The sequence below is a fragment of the Mauremys mutica genome, chromosome 8, assembly GCF_020497125.1.
Source record: "Mauremys mutica isolate MM-2020 ecotype Southern chromosome 8, ASM2049712v1, whole genome shotgun sequence".
Lineage (NCBI taxonomy): Eukaryota > Metazoa > Chordata > Testudines > Geoemydidae > Mauremys > Mauremys mutica.
This window is the reverse complement of record NC_059079.1, coordinates 63,719,646-63,734,607: the sequence shown is the minus strand read 5'-3', so window position 1 is coordinate 63,734,607 and position 14,962 is coordinate 63,719,646.

Sequence of the window (14,962 nt, the reverse complement as noted above, 5' to 3'; positions counted from 1 at the left end):
CTCAGCCTCAGAGTAGTGCAGGCAAGCAATAAGAGCCAGCAATCGAAATCAATATGTCCAAAACACCACAGAGCAGCCAGCAATCAAGAAAGAAACTCAGTTCCCCATAATAGCCACATGGTTATACAACACCTCAAACTCTGTCACCGTAGTACATAGTGCAACTGGAAATCAGCCCATGCCTGTTGCTGAAAGGTGTTTCCATCATTACTCTGCAAAAATATGCACTGAGGCCAAAATTTTCAAATGTGAATGAATGCTGAAAGTTAGGCATTTAAATCCATATTTAGGCACCTGAATAAATGTCCTGATTTTCTTAGGTGCTGAGCTACCACAACTCCTCTGGATTTTAGTTTTTGTGCTTAACTTTTAGGCACTACTGTTTATCCAGTCTTGGTTTAAGGCTTCTGAGCTGCCCACCTCTGCATTCTTCATCAGAGGGAGTCCACACTTGTGGACCTTATTTGATGTTCCACTTTGTTGTGTAGCCAATACACGAGACATATGAGGGGTGTGAACACCTGCTGTACTTCGCTCTTTCCCTTCCCATTACCCTGCTTGATCTAAATGGTCACAATCATCTTGTTGCCAACATGTCAGCCCCTGCAGTGCCTAGCTCAGGTACTAGCACTGATGATCCAGCTCATTGCCATCTGAATCTGCCAATCTGAGAGAAGAGGGTGGTGCAGGGGAAGAAGTCCTTTCTCTCTTCAGGAAGCAGTCTGAGTTTTGTGTAAAGGTTCAAGCTGACTCTTTATTTTGTCCAAATGGCTCTGACCATTTCTATTGACTATGGATTTGCTGGAGATAATGCAGCAAAGTGTGATGCTTGCTGTGCCCATTTACAGGCCAATACAATGGGAGTTAGGCACATAAATACCTTATTGGATCTCAGCCCTTGGTCTGCTTCCCAGCAGTGGCGGCATCTAAGTTCTAGGCACAGACTGAGAGCTGTCTAGAATAAGATACAAGGCATGTTGCCAACACACACATTCTAAAAGGCTAGTGCAGACAAGGCAGTGTATACTCTGACATGTTAAACTGGTCGCGTTAAATGCCTAGAGGGGAGTCCAGGTGTTAGCACAGTTTGGAACATCTTAGTTACATGTGCTAACATCCTTTAAATCCTAATCTAGACGAGGCCAGGGGAATGGGTGCGTTGGTGTGTACCTTGATTTATACTATATTTTAAGTTCATAATGACTGAGCAAACCAGATCCTAAAGCCCCCATGCTATATGGAACAGGGATAACATTTGAGGTGTGAGAAGCCCAGACCTCCCACTGTACTATAGTAATTCCTTTTAATGTTCATTCTTCTGTCCAAAATACTCTAATGAAATCTCTCCCCTGAGTCATTTTACTATGAAACACAGAGCAATTAGTTTTAATGGAATTGAAAATATCTCCTATGATACACACGTTATGTCACTAAAGAAAATGCATAGTATTTATGGGGGGAAACTTTCACACAGACCACCTGCCTTGTGCGTGTAGTTTTCACCTAGTCACCCACGCTGTTTAGTCTAGCAGCTATTGCTAGACTCCCTGCCACTCTGCAGTGCCTATGTGGGAGACTGAATACACACAGCCCTAACAAGCAAGCTGGGGAAGGAAATTGGCTCACTAAAGGCAGTCAGAGGAAGCTTGTATATATAGTTAGGAGGAGAGACACCTATTCCTCAAGCCCCTAAATGACACGGGCAAAACTAGTTTTCACATAGGGTGGAGGGGAATTTAGACTAGGGAGTAGAGGCCACTCAACAATTTGCCGCCAAGGCAAAACTTCAATGTGCCATCTTCAACCTTCTAGAATAGAGGTCAACTGTGAGTGGTCTTGGACTTTCTTGGGGTGCATGATGAGCCTTCTGATGGTTCGTAGAAGTGAGGTGGGGGGGAAGCACCAGGGTTTCAGTGCCGTTCACTCAAATTTGAGTGAGTGGCGTTGTGACCTGGCTTGCAGCATCACTCAGATTTGCACCGGCTGCCCCAGCCAGCTGCCTGCTTTGCCTATAGATAGAGCAGCCCCTGCAGGGAACCTCTTTTGCCCATGACGTAATTCAGAGAGCAACGGAAGAGTAAACAGAGGATATGAATTATCAGTGCAAACTTTGTACTCCAGTCTAGTGATCTACAGGGTATGGTCCAAGCTAAAGTTTGATTAGAAAACCTGGGAAGAGGCTGAATGCAGCATGTACATTGTGTGCAAGCAAGTAAGCCATTCCTGTTAAAGGCCCATGCAAGTTCTGTTGTCTTCTGGGTACAACTCAAACCACAACCATGAATTCTTGTTCCTCTGAATTGCATTGGACTGAACAAAACAAAAATCACAAAAGCTTGATCATGGTCTACAAGCACCTATATGGGGAAGAGATTTCTGATAGCAGAGGGCTCTTTAATCTAGATGACAAAGGTGTAACGAGATCCCATGGCTGGAAACTGAAGCTAGACAAATTCAAACTGGAAATAAGGTGCAAATTTGAACAATGAGGGTAATTAAGCACTGGAAGAACTTACCTAGGGATGTGGTAGATTCTTATCACTTGAAGTCTTTAAATCAAGGTTGTTGGCCTTTCTTAAAGAGATGTTCTAGCTCGACTAGAAGTTACGGGCATGATGCTGAAATTACTGGTGAGATTCTACGGCATGTGTTATACAGGTCAGACTAGATGGTCATAATGGTCTATTCTGGCCTATGGGAGAAATTGTTCTTGTTAACATAACCTCTGAAAAAGCTCACCATCTGGTGTCCTCAACTATCTTGCTATCCATACCCACAACCAATGAGACTATACAACAGAAGAAATTGAGACAGGAGGCACTTTCTGCACCAGTGCCTGAAATATGACTGAAAAGAGACTTCCTCAAGTAATCGGGAGTCAAAAAGTGTCCCATCAAAAAGTAATGATGAAAAACCACTCCTGATGCTGGGAGAAAAGAAAGAGATGACATCGCACTATGCAGCAACCTGCCAGCAGATCAGAAATGAACACAGAGGATCAAGCCTCAAACAGAATATGTAGCCATATCCTGGATGGCTCTCTGCTACTTCTAACAAAGAAATGAGGGCTCTGCCTCTTTTTTACACTTTGGCAACACTTGCATACCTTGTCATGCCAATAAAGTCTCACTGAATTGAACTGATTAAACACCATGGTATTACTGTATGAGTAAGTGTTACATTTAGCAATAAAGTTTAGATTATAGTGAACAGAATCTTAGCAAGCAGTCAGACTATAGGAGGCCTCATTATTATTCACTGATAACAGGTAAATAAATAAATGAACCTAGAACCTATCTGGTTCATAGAGACCTATGCTTTCTAACAGCTCTGCTTTTATAGATTATAGCACATAGGACTGTTCTCTAAATGCCAGTCAGATCAACCCTGAGACTAGGGGCCACTGTTGTTTTCCTGTACCAGTATCCCTCCAGTAAAGGTAAAGTTGTGGCTCAAGAACATTCTCATTGCATGACTGATGTCTCTTCCTTCTAAAATAAATGCCTGAGTTTTATCTGGCCACTTCTGTAGCAACAGAGGGTTTTTATGCCTGGTCTACACTTGAAACTTTTGCCAAGTGGCTTAAGGGTCTGATATTTTCACACCATTTCTATGCTGGCAAAAAGCCTAGCATAGATGCAGTTATACTGGCAAAAAAAACAAACGAACTTTTGCTGGTACAGCTTTTTTGTTTGGGGAACTGGTATAAGTTTTATTGTAAAAGCACTCTTTCGCTGGTATAAGCTGAGTCTACACTAGAAAGGTTTGCTAGTTTAGCTATACTAGCTAAACAAAACTCTACCTTGAGACAATACTCTTCTATAATGAACCTTAGTGGCCTCATCTGCTCCCTAAAATTTTAACTTAGAGCTTGTCTTCACGTACAGCACTACAGCAGTGCAACTGTAGCACTTCAATGAAGATGCTCCTATGCCAACACAGTAGCTATGTTGATGGCAGAAGCTCTCCTGTCGACATAGCACTGTCTACAAGAGGGGTTAGGTCAGTATACGTCACTCGGGTATGGATTTTTCACATCTCTGAGCTATACCGATTTAGGTGTGTAGTGTAGACCTGGCCTCAGAGTTGCTCAACTGCACTCCTTACCAATACTAACGCTACACATCCAGGGAGGCACCAATTATGCTACACTTCACATCTACGTTCATGTTCCAGATCAGCCAAATACTGTAAATACCCAAACATGCTCACAGACTCCTCAGTTCCACCACCCACTCCCTTCTGGTTTGATCACAATATAGATTTCTGATTGTATCTTTTCTATGTTTGCACAGTGCTCAGAAAAATGGGGCTCTGATATTGTCTGTGGTCTGTGCATACCCCTATAATAGAAATATTTATTTAACCAGCCACAATGCACACATCCAGTTCCTCGCAACCATTCATATGCACAGCCTAAATTCCAAACTCAGGTGGAGTTAAATTACCTATATATAAATTTGTGTATATGTTAGGGCTATCAAGCAATTTTAAAAAATCGTGATTACTTACGTGATTTAAAAAATTGCAATTAATTGTGTGATTAATCGTGCTGTTAATAATAGAATACCATTTATTTAAATATTTTTGGATATTTTCTACATTTTCAAACACTGATTTATATTTATTTTTAATTACAAATATTTGCACTGTAAAAAATGAAATATTTTTCAATTCCTCCATTACAAGTACTGTAGTGCAAACTCTTTACCATGAAAGTCAAACTTACAAATCTAGAATTATGTACAAAAAAACCTGCATTCAAAAATAAAACAATGTAAAACTTGAGAGCCTACAAGTCCACTCAGTCCTACATCTTGTTCAGCCAATCGCTCAGACAAACAAGTTGTTTATATTTGCTGGAGATAACGCTGCCTGCTTTTTATTTACGTCACCTGAAAATGAGAACAAGCGTTTGCATGGCACTGTTGTAGCTGGTGTTTCAAGATATTTACGAGCCAGATGTGTTAAAGATTCATATGTCCCTTCATGCTTCGAGCACCATTCCATAGGACATGCGCCCCTGCTGATGACAGCTTCTGCCCAATAATGATCCAAAGTAGTGCGGACTGATGCATGTTAATTTTCATCATCTGAGTCAGATGCCACCAGTAGAAGGTTGCTTTTCTTTTTTGGTGGTTCAGGTTCTATAGTGTTGCTCTTTTAAGATTTCTGAAAACGTGCTCCACACCTTGTCCTTCTCAGATTTTGGAAGGCACTTCAGATTCTTAAACCTTGGTTTGAGTGCTCTATCTATTTTTAAGTATCAGAGGGGTAGCCATGTTAGTCTGGATCTGTAAAAGCAGCAAAGAGTCCTGTGGCACCTTATAGACTAACAGAAGTTTTGGAGCATGAGCTTTCGTGGGTGAATACCCACTTCGTCGGATGCATGTCATGCATCCAATGAAGTGGGTATTCACCCACGAAAGCTCATGCTCCAAAACTTCTGTTAGTCTATAAGGTGTGTAGCAGGGTGGACCCTGCTCCAGCCCGGAGGGGTTTAAAAAGTGGCCTGGCAGGGCTTAAGAAGACAGCCTTTAGCCTGGGCTGATTGGGGAAGTGGCTGCAGGTGAGGCCACGCCCCAAACTGAGCCACAGGCCTTATAAAAAGGCCAGGGAAGCCAGAAGCCAGACAGTCTCTCTCTGCCTTCAGAGAGGGATGGGCCTGGCTGCTTAGAAGCTTGAGATTGGATACCTGAGTGCAGCAGGGCTGGGGAAGGCTGAGGAGCCGGGGAGCTCCAGCCTAGAAAGCCCCAGGCTGCGGCCTAGCAGTAGGCTAATAGGTACTGTGGGTTGCAGAGGGCAACCCAGGGGTAGGCCAAGGCAGCAGGTCCAAACCCAACTTTGCCTGTGATGAGTAGGCTGATACTGCAGTCTGCCCCAGGGTGTGGGGCTAGACAATGACTGACAGTAGCCACATACTGAGGCAAGGTGGGGCTAGTGGGTAGGGGTTCCCTGAGGAGGGGAGACCCTAAGAGAAAGGGGTTACTGCTAGGGGGCAGCACCCCATGTAAGAGGGCACCGGGTCCAGGGAGGGACACGGGGGCCTGAAGACAGGTGGATCACCAGCCTGCAGAGGGCGCTCCATTGCCTGGAACGAGCTAATTCCCCAGAGCAACCAGCAGGAGGCGCCGCGGGGGTGAGTCTGACCCTGTTACAGGTGCCACAGGACTCTTTGCTGCTTTTATCTATTTTTAGAAACTTCACATTGGTACCTTCTTTATGTTTTATCAAATCTGCAGTGAAAGTGTTCTTAAAATGAACATGTTCAGGATCATCATCTGAGACTGCTATAACATGAAATACATGGCAGAATGTGGGTAAAACTGAGCAGGAGGCATACAATTCTCCCCCAAGGAGTTCAGTCACAAATTTAATTAATGCATTATTTTTTTAACAAGCGTCATCAGCATGGAAGCATGTCCTCTGGAATGGTGGCCGAAGCATGAAGGGTCATACAATGTTTTAGCATATCCGGCGCATAAATACATTGCAATGCTGGCTACAAAAGTGCCATGTGAACGCCTGTTCTCACTTTCAGGTGACGTTGTATATAAGAAGTGGGCAGCATTATCTCCCGCAAATGTAAACAAACTTGTTTGTCTTAGCAATTGGCTGACCAGAAGTAGGACTGAGTGGACTTGCAGGCTCTAAAGTTTTACATTATTTTGTTTTTGAGTGTAGTTATGTAACAAAAAAATCTGCATTTGTAAGTTGCACTTTCACGATAAATAGATTGTACTAAAGTATGTGTATGAAGTGAACTGAAAAATACTATTTATTTTGTTTATTATTTTTACAGTGCAAATATTTGTAATGTAAGCAGAGTCAAAATGAGCTCTGGTGGTGAGCTGTGGAAAAGGCCTTCAGGGGCTGATCTTGTTTGATGGGCACACCCACCCTGCCTGGCATGATGGGACTGCTTGCCCAAAGGTTCACTTGTGGCTGGTGTTGGATACCCAGTCTCTTTGTTATTGGGGCAAGAGTAATAAAGTGGTATTATCCTGGTTATGTGAATCAAGGACAGTAGAACTGTATGTGGCATTTTATGATGGAGGAACTTGCTCTCAACTAGGTAGCACTCGTTAGGCAAGGGGCATGGGTTCCAAAGCTCAGTGAATTGAGAGAGGTTGGGGGTACTGGCATGTGTGGCAACTTGGGCACCAAATACCACCTCTCTCTATGGTGTAATAACAGGGCTAATTGAGGCTCTATTAGGAGTCCTGTTATGTATTGTAGAGCTGAAATCACAGATTCCTAGGTCTAAGCATTAGATGTAATTTGGATTAGGGGTTCTGAGTGTGGCAGCACTGAGGCCCCCCTACTAACAGCTGACATCACTAAAGAGCTGAAGTTACTGAGAGCGGTGTTAAGTGGGGATGGGCCTGAAAACGAGTAGTGAGTGGCTAGTAGGATGGCTGGTGGAGAGGTGCAGCTGGTGGTGAAGACTGCAGCAGAACCCCACAGAGAGGCATGGCAATCAGCTGTCGACTCGAGCAGTGGAGCATGTAAGGTGTCCCTATACCTCCCCCGCCTTTCCACTCAAGCTGGAAGGTAAACTCTGCAGATGAACTTCTGAACTCTGGGGCTGCACTGACCAAGGACAGAAACCATGGGTGGGGTGACTGTTGGGTTGCTGGACTTATGACCCTGACGGGAAATGGACACTGCCAAACTTACTTGGAGGTAGGTCTTTTGCTCTTGGTTTATGTTATGCATCCTGTTTGTGGGGTTTCCCCACATAATGCCACATTGTTTCCCTCCTCTATTAAAAGGCTTTTGCTACACTCAGACTCTGTGCTTGCAAGAGGGGGAAATATTGCCTCTTAGAGGTACCCCAGGGGGTGGTATGTAATTGTCCCAGGTCACTGGGTGGGGGCTTGAGCTGGTTTTGGCTTGTGTTATTATAAAGGAACCCTTAGATCAGGGGTAGGCAACCTATGGCCTGTGTGCCGAAGGCGGCACGCAAGCTGATTTTCAGTGGCACTCACACTGCCTGGGTCCTGGCCACCAATCCGGGGGGCTCTGCATTTTAATTTAATTTTAAATGAAGCTTCTTAAACATTTTAAAAACCTTATTTACTTTACATACTACAATAGTTTAGTTATATATTATAGACTTATAGAAAGAGACCTTCTAAAAATGTTAAAATGTATTACCAGCACGCGAAACCTTAAATTAGAGTGAATAAATGAAGACTCGGCACACCACTTCTGAAAGGTTGCTGACCCCTGCCTTAGATACAGAACCTGACCCTTGTTGCTGCTAACTCTGATGGGCAGAAGGGTAAATATATAAAGTGAACACTGTACACTTTGTATTCTGTGTTGTAATTGAAATCAATATATTTGAAAACAGAGAAACATCCAAAAAGATTTAATAAATTTCAGTTGATATTCTATTAACAGTGCAATTAAAACTGTGGTTAATCACAATTAACTTTTTTTAATCACAATTAATTTTTTAGTTAATTGTGTGAGTGAACTGTGATTAATCAACAGCCCTAGTATATATTTAGTTGTCTATTTATTAGCTGTGGAGGTGCATTCTATAATATGTCACAAGATCAGAGAGAGTTCAGATTCTGCATTTGAGTGTAACAGCAAGGAAGTGGATATCTGCATTATTGCTAGCTCTATGCTGGATCTGTGTATCCTGCATTTTCAAGGCTCCTCCTTCTTCTGAGTATGCTTCAGGAACCACTGTCAGCCCTCTTCTATCCTCATTCCCTTCACCTCCAACCAACTGTACTGAAGCCAGATCAGCCCCCTTACTCCCTTGGCAATTCCCCTCTAGTAGGTGTTTGTTTTCTGCATTTGCAGATAGAATGGTGCTCACTGCTAACACCCTTTCAGATGTCTAGGTGTAACTTTAGCGCCCTCGTGGCCAAGATGGAGTCTGCTCTGCAGGCAGCTCTGGCCAAGAGACAGCGCGCGCAGGAATGCAGCAGGAGAAATCCCTTCCACCCCAGGGGCACCTGTTCCAAACCCCCAGAGTGAACACACACACCCACAGGAAAAGTACAATGGATGTAACAAAGGGAGATATTTATTTACAGAGGGCTGGGAGGAGGAAAACAACAAGGGGAAATATAGGGGGAGCAGTAAAACAGGGCTGCATTCAAACCAAGGCCCCACGGGCCCAGTGGTAGCACAGTCTGGAGGGGCAGACACTAAGCAATGTGTCTGCGCACAGAGTTCAGGAGGCCTGAGCAAAGTTCCAGTCCGGTGGTGAGTCTTGGGTGCTCCTGGTCATCTTCGGCGCCAGTGAACTCTCCCCAGCAAACCCCTCCGGTGCCCTCTTCTGCCGCTCTCTGCAAAGCCACACAGAGCGACCACCTCCCCACTTAACTATCTAGCAGCCTCCCTCCTTATTCCCAGTGCAGAGTCACAAGCCCCAGTACTCACAGCCCCAGGCAGCCGTGATCCTGGGTCCAGCTCCAGCCTGTCCTTCTCGGGCGATTCCCCCCAGCACAGGGCTCCTCCTGGCTCCTGTCCTGGGCTGTCCCCGATCAGGCCTGTCCTCCTCAGGCCTCAGGCAGGTTCTCTCTGCTTCCTTCTCCAGGGCCAGCCATGCTGCTTCTCCTCTCTCTCCCTCCAGCTCCAGCCCTGCCCCCTGGAGTTTCCCTCCTTTTTCTTACTCTCCCCCTCCCCCTTGGGAAAAAGATTTAAAGGGGCCATGCTCTCTAGACCCCAAAGGGGTTACACTCTCCCCCCCACACAAAAGAAATAATCCTTGATGTCCCGATCAAGGTAGGCAACTTTAAGCCATGGATCCCCAGCAGAAGACCCAGGGCCCCCATTCGTCAGAAGCATTCCCATCATCCATCCCACAGGACCCCGAGGGGTGGAACAGGTTTCCCATGAGGCAGCTCGCCCCCCGTGGCACCCCAGGAATCTGTAGGTCACTGGGTTCCCCTAAACGATCATACGTCAGCACACACCTGGGCTTCCCTTCCCTAGAGGAAAGTCTAGGCTGGCTGTTGGATGTTGGCTGAGGTGACACCACTGGACATGGAGGCAAGATGATGGGTCCTTGAGGCATGAATTCAAGTGCATCTGGGTTTAAAGTGGCTGTTTGGGGTACAGGGTTCTCTGCCCGCACTGAGCCTTCCTCATCATGTTCTTGGGGGGTCTCCACAGCTTGGGACAGTGAGGCCTCGGGAATGCTCAGTGTGGGGTCTTCCCCTTCACCATCTCTTTGCGTGACAACAAAAGGATCCATTAGGGTCAGGTCATTCCCAACTGGATGTTCACCAAACCCTATTTCATCCTCACTCTCCGAGGAGCTGGGTGTTTGCAGAGGACGGGTATATTTCCGGCATTGGGACCGTGTCCGACTTGCAGGTCCGGGAGTCTCAGAATCTGTGAAAACATCCTCACGGGGAAACAATACTTATCCTATAGGTAACAGATGATTCCGGTGGAGAGTTTTGGTGGGGCCGCGACTGCCCTCAGGACGTATGCGATACACTGGTAGATCCCCAAGTTTCTTCTCTATAATGTACGGGTGTGACTCCCAACGATCTGCAATTTTGTGTTTTCCCTGTAGTCCGAGATTTCGGGCCAAAACTCGGTCACCAACCCGAATCTCCTGTTGCCTCACTCGCTGATCATATCGGGTTTTATTCTTTTGATTCTGGTGACCAGCTGCTTGCGTCGCTATTCGATATGCCTCTTTCAGTTGATCTCTTAAGCGCGCCACATACCCCAAGTATAGCCCTGGGATCTTTTCCCCTTTCCAATGCATAAACAGAGATCGATTGGCAACCGGGCCTCTCGACCGAACATTAACATGTATGGTGTGAACCCAGTTGCATCGTGTCGAGTGCAGTTATATGCATGAACCAAATGCTCTACGTGCTGGCTCCAGTATTTTTTCTGCTGAGGCTCCAGAGTTCCCAGCATGTTCAGTAGTGTGCGGTTGAATCGTTCTGGTAGTGGATCCCCTTGGGGATGATAAGGGGTGGTGCGTGATTTTTTTATCCCCATGATTTTACAAAGTTCTTTTATTAATCGACTTTCAAAATCCCGTCCCTGATCTGAGTGTAGTCTGGCGGGCAACCCATAGTGGACGAAGAACTTTTCCCACAGGATCTTGGCGACCGTGGAAGCTTTTTGATCTTTGGTGGGATAAGCCTGGGCATAACGAGTAAAATGGTCAGTGACCACCAAGATATTTGCAGTACCCCAGCGGTCAGGCTCTAATGACAGAAAGTCCATAAAGACAAGCTCCATGGGTGCAGAACTTGTGATGCTGACAAGAGGAGCCGCCTGCTTAGGCAGAGTCTTTCGTTGGATACATCTGGTGCAGGTGCGAATATGGTGGGTGATGTCAGGCCCCATTCGGGGCCAATAGAATCTTGCCTTAACTAGGGCCTCCAACCGCTCGATTCCCAGATGCCCCATTCGATCGTGGCAGGCCTCTAACACGCCTTGCCGGTACTTCTGCGGTAGCACCAACTGCTTATGGTGAGGCCTCTGAGGATGCTTCTGCCCTCGGTAAAGTCGTCCATCCTGAACCAATAAGCGATCCCATTCTTTCAGCAAAAGGGCCTCCTCTGGGTGACTCGGTCGAATAGCCCTGGGATCTTTTCCCCTTTCCAATGCATAAAGGATGTCCTTCATCCATGGATCAGCTCGCTGGGCATACTCTACCTCTCGATCCTTTAGTTTGGGCAGCTGTGGGTCCTGTACTCTAGTAAAACTTGAGTAGGCTATGGGTATGGCTTCTGGTGGTGCACCCAGACAGTCAATTGCTCGTTCTCCATTGGCTGTGGATTTTTCCTCCACAATGGATACCCGTTGGCATAAAGCTCTCAGTGCAGAGGTCCCCACATTCATCTGATCACTGGGTAATAAATCCTTAGAGTGAGGTTGCCGAGACAAGGCATCTGCATCCATGTTTGTTCGACCAGGTCGATACTGCAGAGTGAAATCATAGGCAGAGAGTGCCGCTAACCACCGGTGTCCTGCTACGGATAATTTTGCTGTTGTCTTGATGTATGTCAAAGGGTTATTATCAGTTTTTACAGTGAACTTGGCCCCATAGAGGTAGTCATGGAACCTCTCTGTGATGGCCCATTTCAATGCCAGGAACTCCACTTGATGTGCAGGGTAGTTTCTCTCAGGCAGTGTGAGACCTCGACTTGCAAATGCTACCGGTCGGAGTTTGCCCTCACGCTCTTGATAAAGGACAGCGCCTAAACCAGTGTAGCTTGCATCAACATGAAGTTCATACGGCTGGGTGGGATCAGCGTACACCAAAACAGGTGCTTGCGTGAGCTGTTGAATGATTTTATGGAAAGCTTCTTCACACTCAGCAATCCACCGTTTTCCAAAAGGTGCACCCACATTGAAGTATTTATGGCGAGGTGAGTTCCCCTTCTTCTTATTTGTGGGGGGATATCCCTTGGTGAGCTCTGTGAGTGCATGTACGATGTGCGAAAAATTCTTGATAAACTTGTGGTAATAGCCACAGAATCCCAGAAATGACCTTAATTCCTTGAGAGTTGTGGGCCTCGGCCAGGTAGTTACCGCCTTCACCTTCTCTGGGTCTGTAGCTATACCATCTGCAGACACTATGTGTCCCACATACCGCACGGATGTCTGGCAGAAGATGCACTTGTCTAAGGATAACTTGAGGCCAGCCTGCTCCAAATGATCCAGGACTTTGCACAGCCGAGTCTCGTGTTCTTCTAAAGTGCGCCCGAACACTATACTACGGTGTCTACGGTGTACTACTCTCAAGAGCAGTACACCGTAGACACTCTCAAGAGACACTCCAACAGGTGCATGTCCCCTACCACCCGCCATATCACCATGGATACCTGATAATTCGCATGGCAGGTCATCCAGGTATACCAGACACTCCAACAGGTGCATGTCCCCTACCACCCGCTCCATGAGTCACTGAAATGTGGCTGGAGCTCCAGATACTCCTTGAGGCATGCGATTAAATTGGTAAAATCCTAAAGGGCAGATGAATGCTGTCTTCTCCCGGTCCTTGGGTGCCATGGGTACTTGATAGTATCCACTGCAGAGGTCAAGTACAGAGAACCAGCAGCTACCATTCAGGCTATCCAAAGCGACATCCACCCGGGGCATTGTGTATTGGTCAGGGATCGTCCGCCGGTTCAGAGTGCGATAGTCGACGCACATGTGCACCTTTCCACTTTTCTTTCGTACTACGACGCTCGGCGATGCATAGGGGCTCCTGGATTCCTCAATGATACCTGCTTGAACCAGTTCCCTGCCATCTCACGGCATTTCCACGGCAACCTCTGGAACAGGTTTGCATTTGTCCCTAGGATTAAAGGTGCATACTTTCTTCCCTTTGGATCTGGGCAGACCAGTGCCAAAGTTTCCATTTCCTGGTTTACCCCCGCAACGTTCTTTGGGAACTGAACATTCAACAGGATATATCCCCGATAGGGGCAGGAGTCACAGCCAATTCCCCAGACTGTCAGGCCAGACAGGGGACGCAGGGGCAAATGCTGCAGGTGTTCTCGGTAGTAAGATTCATAAAGTATGGTGACCTGTGATCCACTGTCCAGCAATGCCTCACACAATCGTCCTTCTATACGAACATTTACTATAGCCTGGGGGCCTATCAGCCCACGTGGGTAGCCTCTGTTTGTGGTTTTTCCTGGGGAGCCTTGTCTTGGGTTGCTCCTTCCCCAAGCCCTCTTGGTGTTTCCCTGAAGCCTCCTAATGGTCTGCTGCAATCTCTGAGATACCCTTGCATGATCTGTCTTGTTTTGACAGTCGAAGGCATAGTGACCATCTCTTCCACAGTTATAACAGAAACCTTCATGCTGGCTATCACCCCTCCTGCTACTCTCCTGAGGATGGCACAGTATGTCCCTGAGCTTTCATCATGGCCACTTCTCGGGTCAAATCTCTCAGTGCTGCTGCCACTGATGGGGCATCTTCCATCTCTCCAAGCACTGTGGTGGTGTGACTCCCTGCCATCTTTGGCTGCAACACTGCATCCGCTTGCAACAATCGCTCCTCTTCCTCACGTATCTCTCGAATGAGCTTGTGGAATGGGGGTGAATTTTGGGCCCGCTCCCTCAGCTGCAGTTTCCACAACATCAACTCATCTTGTCGGGTGCCCCGGAGGATTTGGTCCAACCTAGCGAAATCCATGCGCTTGGTGGGGATGCCCTCCTTCCGCACTACCTGCTGTAGCAAATCCTCTAGTCTCCTGATGAAATCAGACAATCGTTTGTGGGGCTCCTGATAGGTATGGCGGAAACGATAATACAGGTCTTCACTGCTATCAGTAGCACCGTAGACACTCTCAAGAGCAGTTAAATAGTCTTGCACTGTGGCAGTTGGTTGTGAGTCTTTCAGGGCTCGGATAATTCGCATGGCAGGTCCCCTCAGACTCTCAAGCACCCGTTTCCGCTTCTCAGCATCAGAGCACTCTCCCCAGCAAACCCCTCCGGTGCCCTCTTCTGCCGCTCTCTGCAAAGCCACACAGAGCGACCACCTCCCCACTTAACTATCTAGCAGCCTCCCTCCTTATTCCCAGTGCAGAGTCACAAGCCCCAGTACTCACAGCCCCAGGCAGCTCCGGGCAGCCGTGATCCTGGGTCCAGCTCCGGCCTGTCCTTCTCGGGCGATTCCCCCCGGCACAGGGCTCCTCCTGGCTCCTGTCCTGGGCTGTCCCCGTTCGGGCCTGTCCTCCTCAGGCCTCAGGCAGGTTCTTTCTGCTTCCTTCTCCAGGGCCAGCCATGCTGCTTCTCCTCTCTCTCCCTCCAGCTCCAGCCCTGCCCCCTGGAGTTTCCCTCCTTTTTCTTACTCTCCCCCTCCCCCTTGGGAAAAAGATTTAAAGGGGCCATGCTCTCTAGACCCCAAAGGGGTTACATAGGTAAGGGAGTTGGTCCACAACCGATAATCAGAATTCCTAGGGAGTCATATCTCAGCCTTCCAGAAGAATGAAGGACAGTGGCTG